The 22,474-nt window shown below is 34.1% G+C and overlaps 1 pseudogene; it reads left to right on the top strand.

The window, feature by feature from the left end:
- The first annotated feature begins 16,879 nt into the window (after window positions 1-16,879).
- Window positions 16,880-18,939, top strand: LOC122747049 (annotated as a pseudogene).
- Window positions 18,940-22,474: the final 3,535 nt, after the last annotated feature.

Here is a 22,474-nt window from a genome sequence, read left to right as displayed (position 1 = left end):
AATGGTCCTCTGAAATCACTGCAATTACAATATATGATCAGTAGTCTTATTGACTGACATATAGACTCTTGGAGGGCAGATTCAATTTTTCTTTGGTCTATCTCCTAGGGTCTCCCTCCCCCAGTTCAACTATGCAGATCCTCTTCTGAGATTTAGGGGTTTTTGAAGATTTTTACACACTAAGTCCCGGGCTTTTAGTATCCAAAACACTGAAATCATTTCAATATCAAAATCTGTAAGAGCAAGAGAGAAAACAACAATGTACTTTATAATTTTGAAGAACTTTCTTTTTCCCAGAAGTTTTGATCAGTAATCACAATAAATTCTATAGAAGTATTTTTACAAATGATATGATCAAAAGCTTTCAATTATTACAATCATTTAAAAAGTCAAGGGCTCATCCTTCTTTTGTTTTTTTATGTTAGAATTAGAAACAATTATCAATTTTCATGGATCATAGATTTAGACTAAGAAAAGATGTTAATAATCATGTAACCTTATCCTATTTTTTTTCTAATAAGGAAACTACAATTATTTTCTATGAGGAAAGGTTTAAATGATTTTGCCCAGTTATTCATGTTATAAGAGCCTAATCCAGGATTAGAACAAGTTTCTTGGATACTAAAATCAGAATATTTTCTACTTCTTTTGAGGTGCTTAGAATTCAACAAAAAGATCCTTAACCCATTGCCTTTTCCCTTAGCATGTATGAAGAATGAGGCCTTATCAGAAACACTGACTCTCAAAAATTGTTACCAAACATTCTGCTTTCCCTCTAACTTGGTTATGGTGGTTTTATTTGTGGGGGAAAAAACCAAACCTTTTTAAAAATGTAATGTAATGAAAATGATGCATTTTGCATTTCAAAATGTTCTCTGCTCTGTTTGCTTCTAAATTCTTACCTTCTCTATAGCACTAACAGGTAAACTATTACTTTCTCCGTTAATTTGCTTATGGTATCATCCTTAAAGGCTAAAATAATGTTCCCATTTTTTCCTTACCTTGGTGTGCCTGTGTGAGATGTTGGTCTATGCCTGGGTTTACATCATGCCAGTTTTACCAGTGGTTTCTCTCAAATAGCGAATTCGTTTTGCAGAAGCTGGGGGTCTATCGATTTATCAAACACTAGCTTACTACTGTTCATTTACTGCTGTGTCTTCTGTGTTCCTATCTATTCCATTGAATTCCACCCCCCCTACTATATTTCTTAATTAATATCAAATAGATTTCAATAGCTGCCACATTATAATATAGTTGGAGATCTGGCATTGCTAGGCTACCTTCCTTTGCATTATTTTTTCACAAAAATTCCCTTGATATTTGTGGGACCAATTTTTAATTGGGAGTGCTAGCTAAGCAGCTCGCCGCAATATTGCGGCATGGAAGGAGACCAGCAGCCTCCCTCAAAACAGAACAAGATTTATTTTAAGAAGAACGAACTTAAAAAAAAAACAAAACACAAAACAGCATCAGTAGGATCAAGGGAAAGGAAATAAAAGTGGGGGAAAGGGAAATTATAATACCTGAAAAAATACCACCAGCCCAGGACTCAGCTGAAAATATGCAGCAGAATGGCCTGTCCGTTTCCAGCTTCCACCTAAAATGTCCAATTCCCCTCCCCCAAACCTAGAAACACCCCACACAGCCCCAAACCTATGAGATGGCTGCTTTGACAGTCACATGACTGCCCTCACTAGGCTTCCAGTCATTATAATTTTTGCCAGACCCATGTAAGGCATTGGTGAATGGTGATGATGTGAGGTGCCAGAGCCCCGTGAAATGGCTACAACCAGTGGGTGGAGCACCGTGGAGTTTGCGGACGCCCCAGGCCAGTGTGCACCAGGCATAAAACCCTGAATAACAATTAATTCTTTATTATTTTGGGCCTTTGTTTTTCAAGATAAATATAATTATTATTTTTCTAGCTCTATAAAATAATTTTGGTAGTTTGGTATGGCACTGAATAAGTAAAATAGTTAAATTTGTCATTTTTATTATGTTGGCTCAGCCTACCTATGAACAACTGATATTTTTTCCAATTATTTAGATTTGACCTTGATTTGTGTGAAAAAGGCCTTTGTAACTGGGTCATATGTTTCTTAGGTATGGTATTGGCAGGTAGATTTCCAAATATTTTATATGGTCTACAGTTATTTTACATAGAAAATTCTCGTTCTATCTCTTCCTGATGGGCTTTTGTTGGTCATATATTAGAAATGCTGATGATTCATGTGGTTTATTTATATCCTACAACATGGCTTAATGTTACTTTTTGACATAGTTTTTTAGTGATCGTCTAGGATTCTCTAAGTATACAATCATCTCATCTGTAAAGAGTGATAATTTTTGTTTCCTTATTATCTATCCTAATTCCCTTTTAATTCCCTTTCTTCTCTTCTAGCTAAAGCTAATAGCTTTACTACCATATTGAATAATAGTGGTAATAATGGGCATCATTGTTTCACCCCTGATCTTATTGGGAATGTATCTAATTTATCCCCATTACATATAATGTTTGCCAATGAGTTTAGAAAGATACCATTTATCATTTTAAGAAAAATATATATTTATTCCTGGGCTCTCTAGTGTTTTTAATAAATTATATCAAAATCTTTTTCAACATCTTTTAAGATAATCATCCGACTTTTGTCAGTTTTGTTATTGATATTGTCAATTATGCTGTTAGTTTTCCTAATACTGAATCAGTCATGTATTTCTTGGTATACTTGGTAATAGTGTATTATCTTCATGATAAATTGCTATAATCTGTTAGTATTGTATTTATTTATTTATTTGCCTATTCATTAGGGAATTTGGTCTATGATTTTCTTTCTATCTTTTGTCTCTTCCAGGTTTAGGTATCAGCACCATGTTTTTGTAAAAAGAAAAATGTAGATTCCTTCTTTGCCGATTTTTCCCAAATAGTTTATAAAGTACTATAATTAATTGTTCTTTAAATGTTTGGTAGAATTCAGTTGCAAATCCCATCTGTCCCTGGATGTTTTCCCCCCCTAGGAAATTCTGTATGGCTGGTTCATTATATTTTTTTTCTAAATGGGTTTAAGTATTTTATTTCTTCTATAATGTGAGCAATTTATATTTTCCTTAGTATTCATCCTTTTCACATAGACTGTCAATATATTGTAATATAATTAAGCAAATGGTTTCTCATTATCACATTAATTCTTTTCCATGGTGGTGAATTTGCCCTTTTATTTTTTCTTACTGATAATTTGGCATCTTTATTTTTTTAAAAATCAAATAAACCAAAGGTTTATCTCTGTTTTTTTTCATAAAACCAGCTCTATTATTATTAGTTCAATAGTATTCTTACTTTTGATTTTTATTAATCTGTACTTTCATTTTCATGAATTTCTAAATGGTATTTATTTAAAGATTTTTAATTTGTACTTTTTCTAGCTTTTTTAGTTGTATATCTCATTAATTGATTTCCTATTTCTCTATTTTATTCATTTAAGCAACTGCTTTGTCTATGTCCCATAAATTTTGGTATGTTGTCTCATTATTATCTTTATTTGTGATGAATTATTGATTGTTTCTATGATTTGTTGTTTGACCCATTCATTCTTCAGGATGAGATTATTTAGTTTCAATTATTTTAAGTATATCATTCCATGGCCCTTTATTGCGTGCAATTTTTATTGCATCATCATCTGAAAAGGATACATTTATAATTCTGCATTCCTGCATTCAATTATGAGGTTTTATGACCCCATATAGGGCCAATTTTTGTGTAGGTGCAATATACCACTAGAAAAATATCTACTTACTTTCTATATCTAGTTTTCTCCAGAGGTCTATGATATCTAAATTTTCTGACAATCTATCCTACTCCTTTACTTTCTTTCTTGTTCATTTTATGGTTAGCTTTATCTACTCTGAGAGGGGAGATTGAGATTCCCCATTAGTATAGTTTTCCTGTCTGTTTCTTCCTGTATTCACTTAACTTCTCCTCCTAAGTATGTGGGTGCTATACACTTGTACATATATTTTTTAGTATTGATATTATTATGTCATCTATACTACCTTTTAACAAGGTGTAATTTCTTTCCTTGTCTCTTATTAACTCTATTATTGTTTTTTTTCTTGTCTGAGATTGAATTACTACCTGTGCTTCTGACTACTTTCTCCTAAAACTGATCTCCCTTCTATTACACCACTTTCTTCTCTTTTTCCCTTTCACCATTACATCCTATGAATGGACATCTTGTGAGGTGAGACCATGAAGGATGCTGACCATAGGAATGGATCTTGCAAAAATTCAGAGATGAATCTTTAGCACCCTTGGGTTGCCTTTGGAAGAATAGGTCAGCATGATGAGGAAGATAAGGGGCAGCGAATGAAATTTCTGGTTTGGAAAAAATTAAGTGGTAGAGGGAGACTGGTGCATAGGGTACACAAGATAATTGAATGTAATAGATTCCTGAAGGAAGGCATCAAGCAGTGAGAAGGTATAGGAAGTGTAGTGGTGCATTAGTTTCCATTTGTTCAATTTTAATTTTTAAAAAATTAATTTTCTTTATTGACCGTTTGTAGTTCCTTTTCCATTTGGCTAAATCTGTTTTCAGGGAGTTATTTTCCTAAGTAAATTTCTATATTTCTTTTTCATGGTTTTCTTGTATTGTTTTTATTTATTTCCCCATGTATTGATACTACTTCTCTAATTGAATTTTTTAAATCCTTTAAGCTCTTCCAGGAATTCTTTGTGGGCCCTGAGACCAATTTGCGTTTATCTTGAAGCTTCACTGTAGCCATTTTGTTACTATTGAACTCCTCTATGTTTAAGCCTTGATTTTCTCTATCACCATAGTAACTGTCAATAGTGAAGCTTTTTTGCATTTTGTTTTTGCTTATTTTTGTGCCTTGATATTCTCTATTCAAGTGAGCTCTCTCCCAAAACTCTCCCAGGGTTTGTGTTGAAGCTCTGGTCTTATTGTTGGTTTTCACTGGGCTTCATGGCTTAACTGTTTGCTTTTGCTGGGTGGTAAACTTAACAAGTCTTTCTATTGGTTGGGCCCTGGAGGAGTGCATCTTGTTGTTGACTTTCCCTAGGGGTGGTGACTTGCTGCTGAGATACTCTTTTAGTAGGGCCTGCCTGTTATCAGGCCGTGGAAGAGTAATTTTATTTCCAATCTGCCCAAGTGTTTGCATGGGGAGGGTGTTGATGAGAGGAGTCCTGCTTCTGGGTTGCTCTGGTAACTAGTCACTCTATTAGCATGCCCTAGAAGGGTAAATTTATGAGTCCTTGGGGTTGGTTTGCCCTAGAAGCAGTTTCTCCCTTGGGAGGTCACAGGGGTGGGAGCTTGCTGGTTGACTTAGTCTTGGGCAGGGCTTCACTACTGGTCAGCAGTAGGGTCAAAGCCCCTCAGATGGTCCTGTGCTCACTTTGGGGTCACCTGATGAAGGTTCCCTGCCTATGCATGCCCAGGTCTCGCCCACCTTTCCCAAGGAGTTGCTGCCTTCAAAGTGGGTTAAAGCCTCACTGGGTGGATTGTCCCAGGCTCAGAGTCCTACTTCAGGGCCCCTGCTGTGATCCCCTAGAAGTGGCTCATGCTGCTTCTGTTTCTGAATCACACTTCCCTCCACCAAGGTAAGACATACCTTTCCTGCCAGGCTGGTAGGCTGTTTCCTTGCCTCCTGGGACAATTCAAGGCAGTTTTTATGTCAGTTTGGAGAAGAAATCTGGAGAGCTTCAGTTGGTTGCTTCCTCACTTGGCCATCTTGGTAAAGGAACTTCAAGGTATTCTTGATGAAAAGACCAGAGCTGAATAGAAAAATTTGACTTTCAAAAAGAAGACTCAAGACATGTACAAAAAGAGAAACAGAAAAGAGAAATATAAAGGATTCATTAAGGTTAAACTTTTTACAATTCCTACAGGGGAAAATAAGATACTTATAATTCTTAAGAACTTTCTCATTATTTTGGGCAGTTAGAAGAAGTATACATAGACCAATGGAAACAAGTATGAGTTAAATATGATGAGATGATATATTTAAAAAGGGGTGAGTTAGAAGAATGCACTGGGAGAAGGGAGAAGGAAAAGGTATAATGGGATAGATTATCTCACATTAAAAGGTAAGAAAGTGCTTTTTGTAACAGTGGAAGAGGAATATGGGCAAAGTAAAGAAGGCCACTTCAACCTTACTTCCATTGGAATTGGCTCAAAGAGGGCATAAGAGGTGAACTCAGTTGGGTATAGAAATTTTTCTTACCTTATAGCCAAAGTAGGAGGGAAACAAACATAAGAAAGGGAGTGTGGTTGATCAAAGGGAGATCAGATTGGGGGATGGAAAGTCAGAAGCAAAAACTTCTGAGGATATACAGAGTGAAAGGAAGAGGGGGAAAAGGAAATAGGATGGAGAGAAGAAGCTATAATCATAACTTTAAAAATATTGCAACTATTTTTTGAGAATAGTGTCATTTCTTAAATATATATAGAATGGAGCCAAAATTAAAAAAAAAAAAAAGAACCATTCACAATGGATAAATGGTTATAGGATATTGACCAGAAAGTTTTCAGAAAAAGGAATTAACCCTATTTATAGTCATATGAAAAAATGCTACCAATCACACTTAATTTGAGAAATTCCAGTTAAAACAACTTTGTGGTAGCACCCCTGTAACTGTCAGATAGGTTAATATGACAGAAAATGTTGGAGAGGATGTGTAGAGATTGAGACACTAATGTATTGTTGCTGGAATTGGTGAATGGATTCAACCCCTCTGTAGAGCACTTTGGAACTCTGTCTAAGGGCTATAAAATCTTACACACCCTTGGACTCAGCAATTCCTCTACTACTTCTATATTCCAAAGGGTGGGGTTGGGGGGCTTAGGAAAATGACCAATATATACAAAAATATAGCATTCCTTTAATGCTGGCTAGAATTGGAATTTTAGGAGATGCCCATCAATTGAGGAATGGCTGATCAGTTATGATATTGGATTTGATGGAATATTATTGAAGTCTAAGAAATGAAGAGTAAGGTCAATGATGATGGAATTAAACTTTTCTCAGAAATGAAATGAACCAAGACATTTCCAAAATCCTCATGGTCGGAATGTGTCCATAGCCAGCAAAAGAACTATGGAGTCTGAATGCAGATTGAATCATATATTTTCACTTTTTTTCATTTATTGAGTTTTTTCCCTTTGTGTTCTGTCTTCTTTTAGAACATGACTAATATGGAAATATGTTTAAAAGGACTGTAGTGTATAACCTATGTCAGATTGCTTGCTGTCTTAGGGAAGGACAGGGTAAGGGAGGGAAGGAGAAAAAATTAGAACCTCAAAACCTTACAAAAAATGAATGTTAAAAAGTATATTTGCATGTGATTGAAAAAAAAATACTATTAAGATAGGGGGGAAAAAGATGAGCAAGGCTTTCTCAGAATAACCTCTAAAGACCTTGCAAGAACTGATATAAAGCAAAGTAAGCAGAACCAAGAGAACTGAGTACACAGTAATAGCAATGTTGTAAAATAAAGAGAGGCAAATGACATATCTATTCTCAAAATACAATGATCTGAAAGAATTCCTCAGGACGTATGAAGAAAAATTCTATCCCTTCCCAGAGAAATAATTGATGGAGTCCTGAATGCAGGTTAAAACATGCTTTTTTTTTTCACTTTATTTTTCTTGTTGTTGTTGAGTTTTTGTTTTGTTTTTATTTTGTTTTGTGTTTTTTTTTTGGAGGGGGCATTGTTCACAAAATAACTAATATGGAAAGAGGTTTTTCTTGATTGCTCATCTATAACCTATGTCAAATTTCTTGCCTTCTCAATGATGGGATAGGTGAGGAAGAGAGGAATATGGAACTCAAAGTTTTTTTGTTTTTATTTTTGTTTTGTTTTTTGTTTTTGCAGGACAATGAGGTTTAAGTGACTTGCCCAGGGTCACACAGCTAGTAAGTGTCAAGTGTCTGATGCTGGATTTGAACTCAGGTCCTCCTGAATCCAGGGCTGGTGCTTCATCCACTGTGCCACCTAGCTGCCCCCAGAACTAAAAATTTTAACAAACATACATTAAAAATTATTTTTACATGTAATTGGGGAAAATATAATATTAAATAAATAGTTCAAAAATAAAGTAGGCATCATTATGGGGGAACAAAAAGAAGTTATGATCTGCCAGGGACCAATTTCAGAACTGGTGATACAGAAAAAATAATAAGAATGATACAAAAAAGTCCCCATCTACAAAGAATTTACATTCTAATTTAGGAGACTCAAAAATTAAATAAGAACGTGAAACAGAGAGAACATTCAAAGCTTAGAAGAAATGGTAAGAAGACATTATCTTAATATTATTTATATTTATTGTTTTATGAACTATTGCACCAATGAATAAAATGACTTGTTATTATAATTGAAAAAGACTATCTCTCCAAAAAATATGCAAATAATTCCATAGGACAATTCCTGTAGCACCAAAATCCATAGAAGAATGTGCTGAAATCATCTTCAAACAAAAGACAGCTTGGAAGGTCAGAAGGAGAGAACTGATGTGCTGAGACAGGAGTGGAGCTCAACCCCACAGCACCCTGACACAGGTTCCAGTCCCAAAAAGGCCTTGCCAGGAAAGGAGAACTCTCGGCGCCTCTGAATCAGCTACAGTGCCAGTATCGTCTAGAATTAAGCTCACAGTCTGAGTAGATTGTAGTGGAATGGTATTATTCTATAGGAAATGACAAACAGCATAATACTAGAAAAACCTGGAAAGACTCATATGAACAGATGTGTAGTGAAGTGAGCAGAACTGGAAGGACATTGTTTATAGTGACAACAGTATTGTTCAATGAGCAGTTGTGAATGACTTAACTACTCTCAACAATACAATCCAAGACAATCTCAAGGGAGGAATAATGAAGCATACTATCCCAGCCCCATAGAAAACCTGATAAAAAAGCACTTGGGATTGTACTATATACCGGTTGATGTCTTGTGGAGGGGGGAGAAAGAGAGGGAGAGAGAAAAATTTGGAACACTAAATCTTATGGAAATGAATATTGAAAACTACCCTTACTTGTTACTGGAAAAAAAATAAAATAAATGTTTTTTTTTTTATATAATTGGAAAAAAAAAGTGGAATCTAAGCTCATTTTCTGAACATCCCTGAAATTATCTTTTAAAATTCCAGAAGACAGGAAGGTTGACAGGGATGATACATACCTTATCTAGGTCCTACCTTTTACTAAATCTATATATTTCTGAAGTCTTTCCTTACATGTACCTTGGAATTTATGAGCATTTGGTAGATTAGCATAAATGGTTTTCTTAAATTTTTCTGAATAAGTGTTTTGAATGATAAATTATGGGCTTTGAACCAGTAGTGGTAGTGGTCTAGTTCCAGAATATTTTAAAAATAACTCTGAAGCATATTTTATGACTTATAATTTAGGGACTTCTTACCTATTAATTTTTGAAATTTAGTGTGCTTTCAATGTAAAATTGTGGCCAACAATCCTGTCTTTCTAGGTATTCAATATAATTTGGAGCAGCTAAGTAGCACAATATCTTGGTCTTTCTGTTGAATGATTTTTGACAACTATTTTATTCCAATTGGTATTATTCAGTTCTGTGTGATTCTATAGGGGTAGTGATTACTTCTGTTATACTCATAATTAACATAGATTATATTTGATATATCAAGTTAAGCATTATTTCTTTACATATACAAACTAATATTAATACATTATTTAAGTATCTTATATTTAAGGTAAGGTTACATAGATTATTTTCTTATATTAGGCCTCAAAACCTTAAACTGCATGTTATAAGTTCACTTGATTATTATAAAGTTCACTCGCTTAACTGCAGAATGCTTATGAAAGGACTTCCACCCTTTTGGCCTGATAAGTGAATGACATGGGCCAGTGTGAATAAGAAGACATCCAGACCAACACACTTTTTCTTGCCTAATTGTCATGACCAAGCCTAGCCTAGTAGAGATGACCCAATGATATAGTAAGTCTCCCAACAACTTTTGTTGCCCCATGCCCTTTAACATAACCCTCTCTTGTCCAACATGAGGAAGCACCCATCCTTTCACCACTTAGTCAGTGGAGATGACCTTTGTCTTGCTCATCCTGTGACCACTCATGAAGATGCAACATCTCCATTCCTTTTAAAATGTCAAGGTATAGGTCTGTCAACCAAGAAGATTCTATATTTTATTTTGCCTCATCTGGGTCAGCTGCTTATAAAGCACTATAAAACTAAGGCCTTGGAGTAAAGGGGCATCTCAGATCATGAGGAAAATCTTAGGTCCTATTCATTGAAGGAGGTCTGGTCCCTATAATAAGTGGTTATTGCCCAGAACTTGGCCCTCAGTGTTTTTTAGTGTAGATTAGACATATTTTTATGGCCCACATCTTAGAGTCAGGAGGATCTGAGTTCTTAGCTGTGTGATCCATGGTATGGTATTTAATGTCTGAACCTTAGTTTTATGTGTGTGTGTGTGTGTGTGTGTGTGTGTTGTGTGTGTGTGTGTCTATGTATATGTGGGGGGGTGTACCTATATATATAATGGAGAATAACAATGGCACCTATATAATAGGGTTACTATGAGGTTTAAATGATATCATGTATATGAATACTTTTCCAAACCTATAGTAATAGCCATCAATGGTAGGTATAATTGTCATAATGTGCTATTTTTTTCAACCTGTAGAGATATGTTATATATTTTCCACTATTTCCTTGTAAAATCTACAATAATCAATAAACCCATGTTCCTTAAGAATAATCTTTCTCTAATTTTGGCTCACTATCATCTGATTCTAGATTATAATATTATTATTGGCAGTGGTGATATGATTTTATTATTCTCATGTTTCTAAAAGGAGTTTTCTAGAGATGGTCCAGTAACAATACACTACTATTTTTATTATTATTGTTATTATCAAATATGTAACCATCTTTAAACTATTGCACAGGAGGACAAAGGGACTGTTCTATACTCAAAATATAATTATTATAATTGTTATTATTATAATATCAATCAGTATTATGAGACAACATCTAAGGAATCTAATCTATAGTCTGTATCCATAGTATAGATGCCAACACACAAGAAATCTTTTGAATTATGAAGTATATTACTCCTTTCTATTCAGTGAACAGTTCAGTGAATATGACCCTTTTCCATTTTTTTCTTCTTACACACACACACATACATACATATGCATGCATGTGCACACATACAAATCCATTCTCATAAAAGAAATATATGTAGGCAGGTGTTATTAGTTTTTACTTGTCAAAATATCTATATATTCATCTTTACTGATTTATTGCTGACAGTCAAGTTCTAAAACTAATTTTGAATTCTGTTCCAATCCTACAAAATGCTAAACATTACTCTCCCACCCTAAGCCCCCTGTCATCTGCAATGAACCTGTTTTCTTTCCCAAATTCTGAAATGAAAATTAATCTAAATAGCTGCCATTACATATTTAGGAAGTATAAGAAAAATTGTGTCTAGCCTCAAGAATTCTGGTATAGAAGGTGAAGTAAGAGTAAAGCAAAATGATAAATAAAAGCAGAATCATTCATCTTTAGTAATGGTTCAATGCCCACATTCCTTGAAGCCACCTGAAGACCTATTGGCAAATATAGAGTTTGAAAAGCCTGCTAACAAAGCAGCACAGAAGAACCTTAATCATGGAAACACCAAGGCTGATGACATTATAGAAATTCATACTCACACACGCATAAAGTGCTTAAAAGAGATGAATAATTGATGTTTGCACATTTCACTCTTACTCAGTGGCCTGAACAAAAGGTCTTGGGATAAGGTGGGTTTTTTGTCTGTTTTCTTTTGTAAACAGTCCTTTGGTACTTTCAAAAGAGAGGAAACATTCTTTCTCTTGAGATTTCACCTAGAATGTGTGAAAATAATAGTACAATATTTTATGTGACTTATGAAAGCATATTCTTAATGTTATAAGAAAAATACTACTTATAGCAATAGGAAAACTAATGACATAGGTGTGTTTGTTGTTATTTTAGGACAAAATATTGAAATATGCAAACTTAAAATACCTGTTTTCTAAGGTTCCCCCCCATTTTTATTACAATAAGTATTTTGAATTAAATGTATTTTTATGAATCCATTTTTGTATAATTTATCCAAAATATTCATAAGAACTCATGTAATATTTAAGAGTGCTTCTGGACCTTTTAAAAATTAAGACATTTTAGAATAGTCTTATATCAAAATCTCTAATGTCATATTCAGTTGTAAAATTATATGAACAATCAATTGATTGGCCTTTATTTCATACTTACTATGTGCCAGATGCTATACTAAATACTGAAGATTGAAAGAAAATATAGAAATAATTCATGCCTGTGGAAAATGATCTATTTCTCTGGTTATTAATACATTTTTAATCACAAAGGAATTCTGACTTGGTCTGTCTTTTGTCATCAATTCAAGAAGATTCTTAGGAAAAAAGACCTTAGGAAGAATCGAAGGATCCAGATATATTTTCTGTAGTGCTATTAATGACAAATGCCATATATAGAGTGCTTTAATGAGATTTTTGAGATTTACAACAACCTATGAGGTAAGAATAGCATTATTACTATCTTATATAGTTGAAGAAACTCAGGTCATGGGAACAGTTAGATTCCACATGATCATGCATTTAAAGCTGGAAATAACTTTAGAGATCGTATAGTTCAACTCCTCTTTTTTTTTTCATGTGAACAAAATGAAATACATTGAAATTAAGTCCTTTGCACAGGGTCACACAGCTCAGGAATGGGAACTTGGGAATAAGAATCAACTTTTCTTAATTCTAAGTTCCACATTCCAGCCTTTATACAAGGCTTCCTCAATAATAATGCATTTGTGTTAGAAGCAAAGTGGTAGTTTATAGTGCAGTGGATTTTGCGTCAAAAAGACCAATTTTATATCTCATATCACATACATATTAGCTGTGTGACAGTGCATGTAATGTAATTTCTCTAGACAATTACTTCATCTGTAAAATGAGGGGGGTTGGACTATCACTTATATCACTTCCTGCTCTAAATCTAATTATATAGATTTGAATGTGGTTTACAAAGTATTTTTCAACCAACAACCCTGTGAGCAATGCAATATAAGCATTACCCTATTTTGAAGCATCTGGAGGTTAAGCACTGTGGTCATTCACATAGCTATTAAGTATTAGAACTCACACATGTACTCATCCCCACCCCCAAGTCCAATGCTCAAAATAATGAGATTTAAATGGATTGTGTACTACAGGTAATAAATTCCCTTTAAATGCATTTTCTTTTATGGAAAAAAATTGTGAACAAATAAATTTATTCACTTAGAAGAGAAAAAGAAGGAAGGGTAATAAAACCAAAGAATGGAAATTTTAAAGCTATCAGAGAGAATATATTAATTATGCAATTATCTTCCCAGGGAGATGATGAAAGGCCAAATATTTAAAGTCAGGCCTTGTAAATGCCAAGGTATTTGGTAAAGAATAAATTCCTATACTTGCTCTATTAAATAATCTAATATCAACTCTACCCCAGTCTCTATTTCCAGTAATTAAAGGAAGGGGATAGGGAATCTATAGGGAGGACCATAGAAATTTCCTTTCTAGTTGCATAAAAATGCTAATTGTGTTGGCTAAACTGAAAACTTAGATGAATTTTCACTAAAAATATCCCTTTGAATTCCAGATGGCTAAATTGGCAAGCATCCCTGAATCATAACTTATGACAAAATTAGCTGTTCTATGCACAAAACACTGATAATATGACCCAGGCAACATCAACTAAATTCTTGTCACAGAATTCACTGAGGTTGGATCTCTAGATTTAAATGGGCTTCCCCCTTTAAATTCTGACAGTCTATAATCTGAAGCCATTAGGCTCCTCTATGCAGGATCACATACTGTTTGTAAAACACAACATTGTACTACAGTAACATGACCCTCCCACACACATTCTTAGAATAAATGCATATAGCTAGAATGGTTTAAACATTGCAAGGCACTTAAAGGAAAGTCATTCCATGTATGCCTGCCACACTAGAACAATATCATAAAAATATTTTTCCATAATATATGATATTCAGATATGTAAATTCCACTAGAACATACAATTTGACAGGGAATATGTTGATATTTTAACGTGTTCCAAATATACCACCTTAATATTTGCATTGTGAGATTATAAAATCTCACCTTTTTATTGCTCATTTACATAAAGAAGTTGTATATATGTATATATATATATATATATATTCCACACAGAGATAGATACACATGTGAGACAGGGATAAAGGTATGAAATTTGCTAGCTAAAAAGACCTTTTTATTATCCACAAATTGTACTTTTTCCATGAACTTTTCATTAGTCATCATGAAATACTAAAATGTTACTGGAATAATATAAAATGTTTCCTATATTCATATTGTAATATATTTCAGTTATAGATTTCATTCTAATTTCACTCAAGTACATTCCTTTTACAAAAACCTGTTTCAGGATAACTCAAAGCAATCTTTTACCAGATTTTTTGTTTGTTTATCTCATCTAGGTTTCCATGGGCTCACATTCTCATCATTACTACAAACCTCAAACTTTATTACCTTTATCAAATAGATGATGTTTCTCAGAATGATATTTCTAAATGCACAAATTAAACATAGATTAAAAAAGAAACCAAGTATATTAAAATTAATATGAAATTAAATTTTTCCATTCTGAAAACACAGAAAAACTGAAATCTATCTATGGATACCTTAGCATTTTGTGCATCTCCAATTTAGAATACTTGCTATAGATCATTCCTAAAGGATCAATCAAACAAATTGAAAATAATGGAAAAATTGGAAGAAAATACAAAATACCTCATGGAAAGAAAAAAAAAAGAACTGGAATATAGATCCAGGAGACACAATGTCAGAATCATTGGACTACCTGAAAGCCCTAATCAAAAGGAGGACTTAAACAGCATCTTTCAAGAAATCATCAAGGAAAACTACCTGATATCCTAGAATCAAAGGGCAAGTCATTGAAAGAATCCTCTGATCATCTCAGTTAAGAGATCCCAAAATAAAAATTCGAAGGAAAAGTATATCCAAAATTTAAAACTATCAGGTAAAGAGAAAACTACTGCAAGTTGCCAGAAATAAACAATTCAAATATCAAGAGCCACAATCAGGATTATACAGGACTTAGCAGCTGCAACATTAAAAGATTAGAGATCATGGAACATGATATCACAGAAGACAATAGAGCTAGGACTACAACCAAGAATCACCTACCCAGTGAAATTAAATACAATATATCAAGAGAAAAAATGGTCATTCAATGAAATAGAAGGATTTCAAGCTTTCATAAGGAGACCAGAATTAAGCCCAAAATTTGATCTCCGGTATAAAAAAAGAAGAGAAGCATAAACAAGTTAAAATGGAAAAGAAAATAGAAGGAATTCAATAGAATTAATTGAATTTAAATCCCTACATGGGAAGATACTTGTAATTCCTAAGAATTGTACCACTAATAGTATATTTACAAGTAATATACATAGAGGGTATAGGTATAAAGTTAATTTCAAAATAATTAAGAGATGAGAAAGAGGAGTACACTGGGTGCAGAAGGAAGAGAGATAGAATGGCATAAATTATTTCACATGAAGTACAAAAAGCTTTTTACATTGGAGAAGATGGGATGGGTGGGCAATGGGCATCGTTTCAAACTGACTCTTATCAGTACTGGATCAAAGAGGGAATGATATACATAATAAATTTAACATAGAGTTCTATTTTATCTGATAGAGAAGCAGGAGGAGAGGCTATTAAGTGAAGTTGGGGGTGGGGAAAACAGAATCCCACAATACGTTCTTTATAAGAAACACACTTGAAGCAGAAAGACAAAAAGTAAGGGACTATCAGATCTATAGTGAAGGGAATAATTCATGATCAAACAAGAGGGAGAATGCATTATGAAAATGTCAGCTGAAGTAAAAATAGCAGGATTATGTAGCAATCTTGATCTCAGACTAAGACAAAGCAAAAATGAACTTAAGAGATAATGAAGGAAACTAAACCTTACTAAAAGGTACCATAGACAATGAAGGACTATCAATAGTAAACATATATTCACCAAGTGGTATAACATCCAAATTCCTTAAGCAGAAGTTAAGTGAATTATAGGAATAAATAAATAAACAACAAAACTATGCTAGCGGGGGACCTCAACTCTCCCCTCTCAGAACTCGGGAAATCCAACCAAAAAATAAACAAGAAACTAAGGTGATAAACAAAATATTAGCAAATATAAATATGACAGCAATATATCACAAGGATTATACACAATGAATAGGTCAGATTTATACTAAGCATGGAGGGTTGGTTCAATATTAGGAAAACTATCAACATAATTGACCGTATCAATAACAAAACCAAGAGAAATTATGTGATTATCTCAATAGATGTTGAAAAAGCTTTCCACAAAACATAGCACTCATTCTTATTAAAAACAATACTGAGCATAGGAATAAAGGGAGTGTTCTTTAAAATGACAAGCAGTATCTATCTAAAACCATAAGAAAGCATTATCTGTAATGGGGATAATCTAGAAGACTTCCCAATAAGACCAGGGATGAAGCAAGGATGTCCATTATAACTACTATTATTTAATACAGTACTAGAAAAGTTATCTATAGGGAAAAGTGTGGGACTGAGCAGCAGCTGGGCAGCAAAAGGGTTTAGTTCCACTCAATATATGACTACATCAGCAGTGGGATGGCCATAGCTGGGGCAGCAGCTCTAGGAATCAGAGCAGCTTCAGTCACAGTGGAGGCAACAGTAGCAACAGCAGCTGTACCTGGGGTAGTTTAAGATGGCAATGGTGTGGTGGCCGGCAGCAGCAGGTCTCAGGAAGGAGTGGCACTACAGTTTATCATGAGGAAGGCTTGGCCAGGATGACATCACCGTGTTGCATATGAAGCTCACAGAGACAGGGATCCAGCAGCTGGAGATGTACCAGACCCATAAAAATTTAACTCCTTCCAAACCTTCAATCCAGTTTCAAGAACTCCAAGGTCTTCTCAAAATTCCCCAAAATGATCTTCCAAATGAAGTGCATAACTTTAAATTCTTCTTGTCAAATGTTGGCAAAGATAACACTCAGGGAAGCTTTGACTCCATCCAACAAATTGTCTCAAGTTCTGGTCCCTCACAGCTCAATTGCCTGGGATTTATACTAGATAATATTACAGTATGTGCAACAAGTGATGCCTACCAAATGACAAGAGAATGAATGACTCAGGCAGAAGAGGAATCCTGTAATCAAAGTACAAAGGTTATAAAACCTGGTGGACCATTTGTAGGAAAAAGAGTTCTGAAAGCACAAGAAGTTGTTGCCTGAGAGGAAAAGGTCAACTCCTATTAATCTTGTAAATACAATATGAAAGATCCATTTAAACAACAATGTTTTTCAGAGGCCCTATATTGACAGGGTGATTCACTTCCTGGCACTGAAGACATACAAGGAACCAGAGTTACTTGCTTGATTACAAAAAGATGACATTAATCAAAAAGACTCCCTTGGAGCTGTCCTTCAACAGGTAGCCAACCTGAATCCTAAGGGCCTCTCTTAAACCTTAAAGGATTATGTATTTAAAGAACTCCAAAAAGGTTGTTCTGGATAAAATAAAATAGTCTCTGGTGTTATTGCTATCTAGAAAATTAAACCTATCTCCTCAGAATGCTACCTGCACCAGCGGTTCAGAATCTTCTATGTGTTCTAGTAAAGATGCTGCATCTTCTCCTCAGATTTCATATATCATTTAATTGATAATAATAATAAAAACTCCAACACCTCACCTAAAAAATAGAGTTTACCCAACATTATCCACCCATTTGAATTTGAATTCCACCCATGAAAAAATTGCTGTGGCTCCATGACAACCTCCTCCTCCTCTTCCACCACCATCACCTCCTGCTCCTGCAGCTGCCACTACCGTGATTCCACAACCTCTTCCTTCAACCCACCTTCCAGTTTCAAATCCTTCTCAGATGTTAAATTTTAACTACAATTCTGCTAGCACTCCAGAAGGCTAGGGGACTAAAGACCTACCTATTGACAGCTTTAGTCAAACTGGTAGCATCTATGAGGACCAGAGGACAAATATGCCTCTAGGACTTCTTTGGAAATCCCATCATCTGATTTAATCCTGTTGAAGTATCCAAAGTCCATGGAAGAGAAGCATTCAATGTCACAGAAAAAAATCTAAAAAGTTCAAGGAAAAGGACCAAATAAAAAGACAGGACATTGAGGAAAAAGAGAAAGACCTTAAGACAAAAGATGAAATTGCCAAGCTAAATAACTCCAGTCTGGTTACAAATACAGGAGTTAAAGAGGTTTGCACTGCCTCCACAGAGCCTCCTTCATCAGCTATTGAACTACTGGATTACTTGATAAAATATATTGCAATTGTCTCATAAGAGCAAGGCCAGAATTATAAAGATGACTTCAATGCAGAGTATGATGAGTACAGAACTTTGCATGCCAGGATGGAGACCCTCACTAGAAGATTTATTAAACTCAATACACATGGTAAAGGCCATTCTCCAGGCTCCAAGGAGTATCAGACTTCATGAAGAAGTATTAGAGGAATATAAGAAGATTAATTAGTCTAATCCCAATTACCATGAAGAAAAATACAGATGTGAAAATCATCATAACAAGTTGTCTTGGGGCTACTAGGTGGCACAGTGGATAAAGCACCATCCCTGAATTCAGGAGGATCTGAGTTCAAATCTGACTTCAGACACTAGACACTTACTAGCTGTATGACCCTGGGCAAGTCACTTAACCCTCATTGAAAAAACAAATGGTCTTACATCAAAAGACTAATAGGTGAATTTGAACACCAGAAATCAGGGTCCTGGCACTAGACCTCTGCTCAGACCAGAAGATGTGAATAAACTTAAGCATATTTACTTAAAATTCCAAATGAGTTGCTCTAAGATTCTAAAAAGTTGAAACTGTCAGTGGAAAGTTTCAGTTTTAGCAAACTTTGAGGTTTTTTTTTTAATTATTATTTTTTAGGGGGCGGCTAGGTAGCACAGTGGATAAAGCACCAGCCCTGGACTCAGGAGGACCGGAGTTCAAATTTGACCTCAGACACTTGACACTTACTAGCTGTGTGACCCTAGGCAAGTCACTTAACCCCCACTGCCCCGCAAAAAAACCAAACCAACAAACAAAAAAAACCAAACAACAACAACAACAAAATTATTATTTTTTAAATTTTATTTTACTTCCCTGCATATTTAAAGCTGCTTTTTCTGGTCTCTTCCCCCCCCCCCCTCAATAATTTAGTTTGTCCATGGAGATTACTTTTAGATATTGGAAGTCCAGTGTCTATACTTAAAGGTTATGCATATTTTTCAAAGAATTAAAAATGTAGCAAGTTGAAATGCTTTTGCATAAATATAGGCCTGTTTTTTTACCTTTATTAATGTGAACTCTTTGCCTTAATTGGTAGAATGTTTAGAAATTTGCACAAAATACCCCCAAAAAAGCTAAAACATTTTTTTGGAGGATTAAGAAATAAAAGGAGGGGCAGCTAGGCGGGGTAGTGGATAGAGCACTGGCCCTGGAGTCAAGAGTATGTGAATTCAAATCTGTCCTCAGACACTTAACACTTACTAGCTGTGTGACCCTTAGCAAGTCACTTAACCCTCATTGACCCACAAAAAAAAAAAAAGGGGTCTGTGTGTGTGTATACATACACACAGATATACATATATACAGCCTGACTTGGTCTCAAGCAGTAATTTATTTCTACAAGTTAAATTTGCTGTAAGGTGTTTACTTGTTGTATATATAGTGTTGTTAATTCTTAGCTACATTGCTTCACATTATATTAAAGCAATGGGGAAACAACCTGTGGCCTAACAATATTTGTAAGAGTGTGCTTATACTTACTGTATGTGTGCAGAAGTTGTGTGGATATGAGCATGAATGAAGAAAAAAAAAAGCTGCTACAATTAGTAGGCCAAAATGCTCAGGTTCAAACAACTGATGAGTGTTACTGTAGATTTTTTCCTATAAAATTTCTGTCTATTGTGGAAGACAAAAGCATTTTCATTTCAACAGTTTGTCAGCTTTATTAGTGTTCAGAAAAATCAATGTTATGAAAATTAAACATTTATAATTTGGGGGCAAAATTATAAAATTTAAAATGTAGGTGACCTATTTATATTTATATATATTTATATATGTTTTTAAGAGAGATATGCAAAGTAGATATTGATTACATGAAATGTATATATATTTTTTTTCTCCTGGGTGAAAGGAATATTAACAAAGAACAGAAATATTTAACTATAACTATAACTATAAAAAACTGTTTTGGGGCAGCTAGGTGGCACAGTGGATAAAGCACTGGCCCTGGATTCAGGAGTACCTGAGTTCAAATCTGGCCTCAGACACTTGACACTTACTAGCTGTGTGACCCTGGGCAAGTAACTTAACCCCCACTTAACCGCAAAACAAACAAACAAACAAACAAAACAAAACAAAACTGTGATTCCTTAAACAGCACACACTTCCATGTCATTCTGTTTTTCTTCTTGCTTTGATATAAATTATCTCTTGATTTATAATGTGGGAACATAATTTATTTGGTCAAGCATGCAAGGATTTTGAACTAACGTTGGATTAAAATGTATTATTTTACTATATTGTCTTTGCAGAGTGATGCCAATTGAAAAGGGAAGCATTATATTTACAAATCTGATTTTTGGAATGTTTGCCAAAATACTGATAGTGTCTTTAATAAAAGTCTCCAGCAAAAAAAAAAATGTTAGCATGTTAGCTATAGAAATAAGAGAAGAAAAAGGAATCAAAGGAATTTCAATGAGTAAACAAAACTATCACTCTTTGCAGATGATACAATGGTATACTTAGAGAACCAACTAACAAAACAACTTGAAATTATTAACAAATTTAGCAAAGTTACCAGATATAATATAAATACACTTAAATAATCAGTAATTTTATATTACCAAAAAAGCCCAAGTGCAAAGGATAGAAAGAGAAGTTCCATTTAAAATAACTGCAAACAATATAAAATACTTTGGATTCTACCTGCCCAGACAAACCCAGAAACTATATGAACACAATTATAAAAAAATATATTCCACACATTAAGTCATATATAAAAATTGGAAAAATATAAATTGCTCATGGTTAGGCAATATGATAAAAAAGACAATTCTGCCTAAACTAATTTGCTTTTTCAGTGAATACAAATCAAACTACTAAAAAAAGTTGTTTTTTTGATAGAGCCAAAACAGAAAAAAAAAATCATCTTTAAGAACCAAAGGTCAAGAATATCAAGGGAATTAATGAAAAGAAATATAAAAGGAGTAACCTAAGCAATATCAGATCTCAAACTATATTATAAAATAGTAATCATCAAAATTATTTGGTACTGACCAAGAAATAGAAGGATGAATCAGTGGACTAGATTATGTCCACAAGACATAGTAGTAAATGACCATAGTGTTTGATAAACCCCAAGTTTTTGATAAACCCCCAAGCCCCAGCTTTTTGTATAAGAACACACTATTTTACCCAAAGAAAGCTACTGGGAAAACTGGAAAACAAGAAGACCCAAACTAGGTATATACCAAATTCTCACTCTGTCTACCAAGATAAGATCAAAATTATTGAATAGTTTAGACATAAAAGGTGACCATGCTATAAATTAGAAGAGCAAAGAATAATGTCTACTTATTAGATATATGGGGAAGGGGGTGATTCATGATCAAACAAAAGATAGAGAGCATTATGAAATGTAAAATAGATAACTTTGAACTTTGATGATATAAAAATAAAAAGCTTTTGTACAAACAAAAAGAATGCAACCAATATTAGAAAGAAATAAAAAATCTGAGAAACAATCTTCTCAGCAAGTGTCTCTGACAAAGGATTCATTTCCCAAATATATAGAGAACTCAGTGAAATTTATAAGAATACAAGGGATTCATAATTGATAAATAGTACAAGGATATGAACGGGCAGTTTTGAGATGAAGAAATCAAACTATTTATATGCATAAGAATTGCTCTAAAGTACTTTTAATTAAGGAAATGAAAATAACTCTGATATACCACCTCACACCTATCAGATTGGCTAATATGACAAAAATGGGAAAATTATAAATGTTGGAGAGGTTGTGGGGAAATTGGGACACTGTTTCATTTTTGGTGGAGTTGTGAACTGATTCTGGAATACAATTTAGAAATATGCCCAAAGGACAACCAAACTGTGTATACCTTTTGCTCCAGCAATATCACTACTAGGTTGTTATGCTGGGAAAACTGGAAGATAGTATGGCAGAAATTAGGCATAGACCAACATCTTATACCTTATACTAAAATAAGGTCAAAATGCGTACATGATTTAGACATAAGAGGT

This window comes from Dromiciops gliroides, chromosome 1 (assembly GCF_019393635.1).
Source record: "Dromiciops gliroides isolate mDroGli1 chromosome 1, mDroGli1.pri, whole genome shotgun sequence".
Taxonomy (NCBI): domain Eukaryota; kingdom Metazoa; phylum Chordata; class Mammalia; order Microbiotheria; family Microbiotheriidae; genus Dromiciops; species Dromiciops gliroides.
The sequence above is the reverse complement of the archived record's forward strand: the minus strand, read 5'-3'. Positions and strand labels throughout refer to the sequence as shown.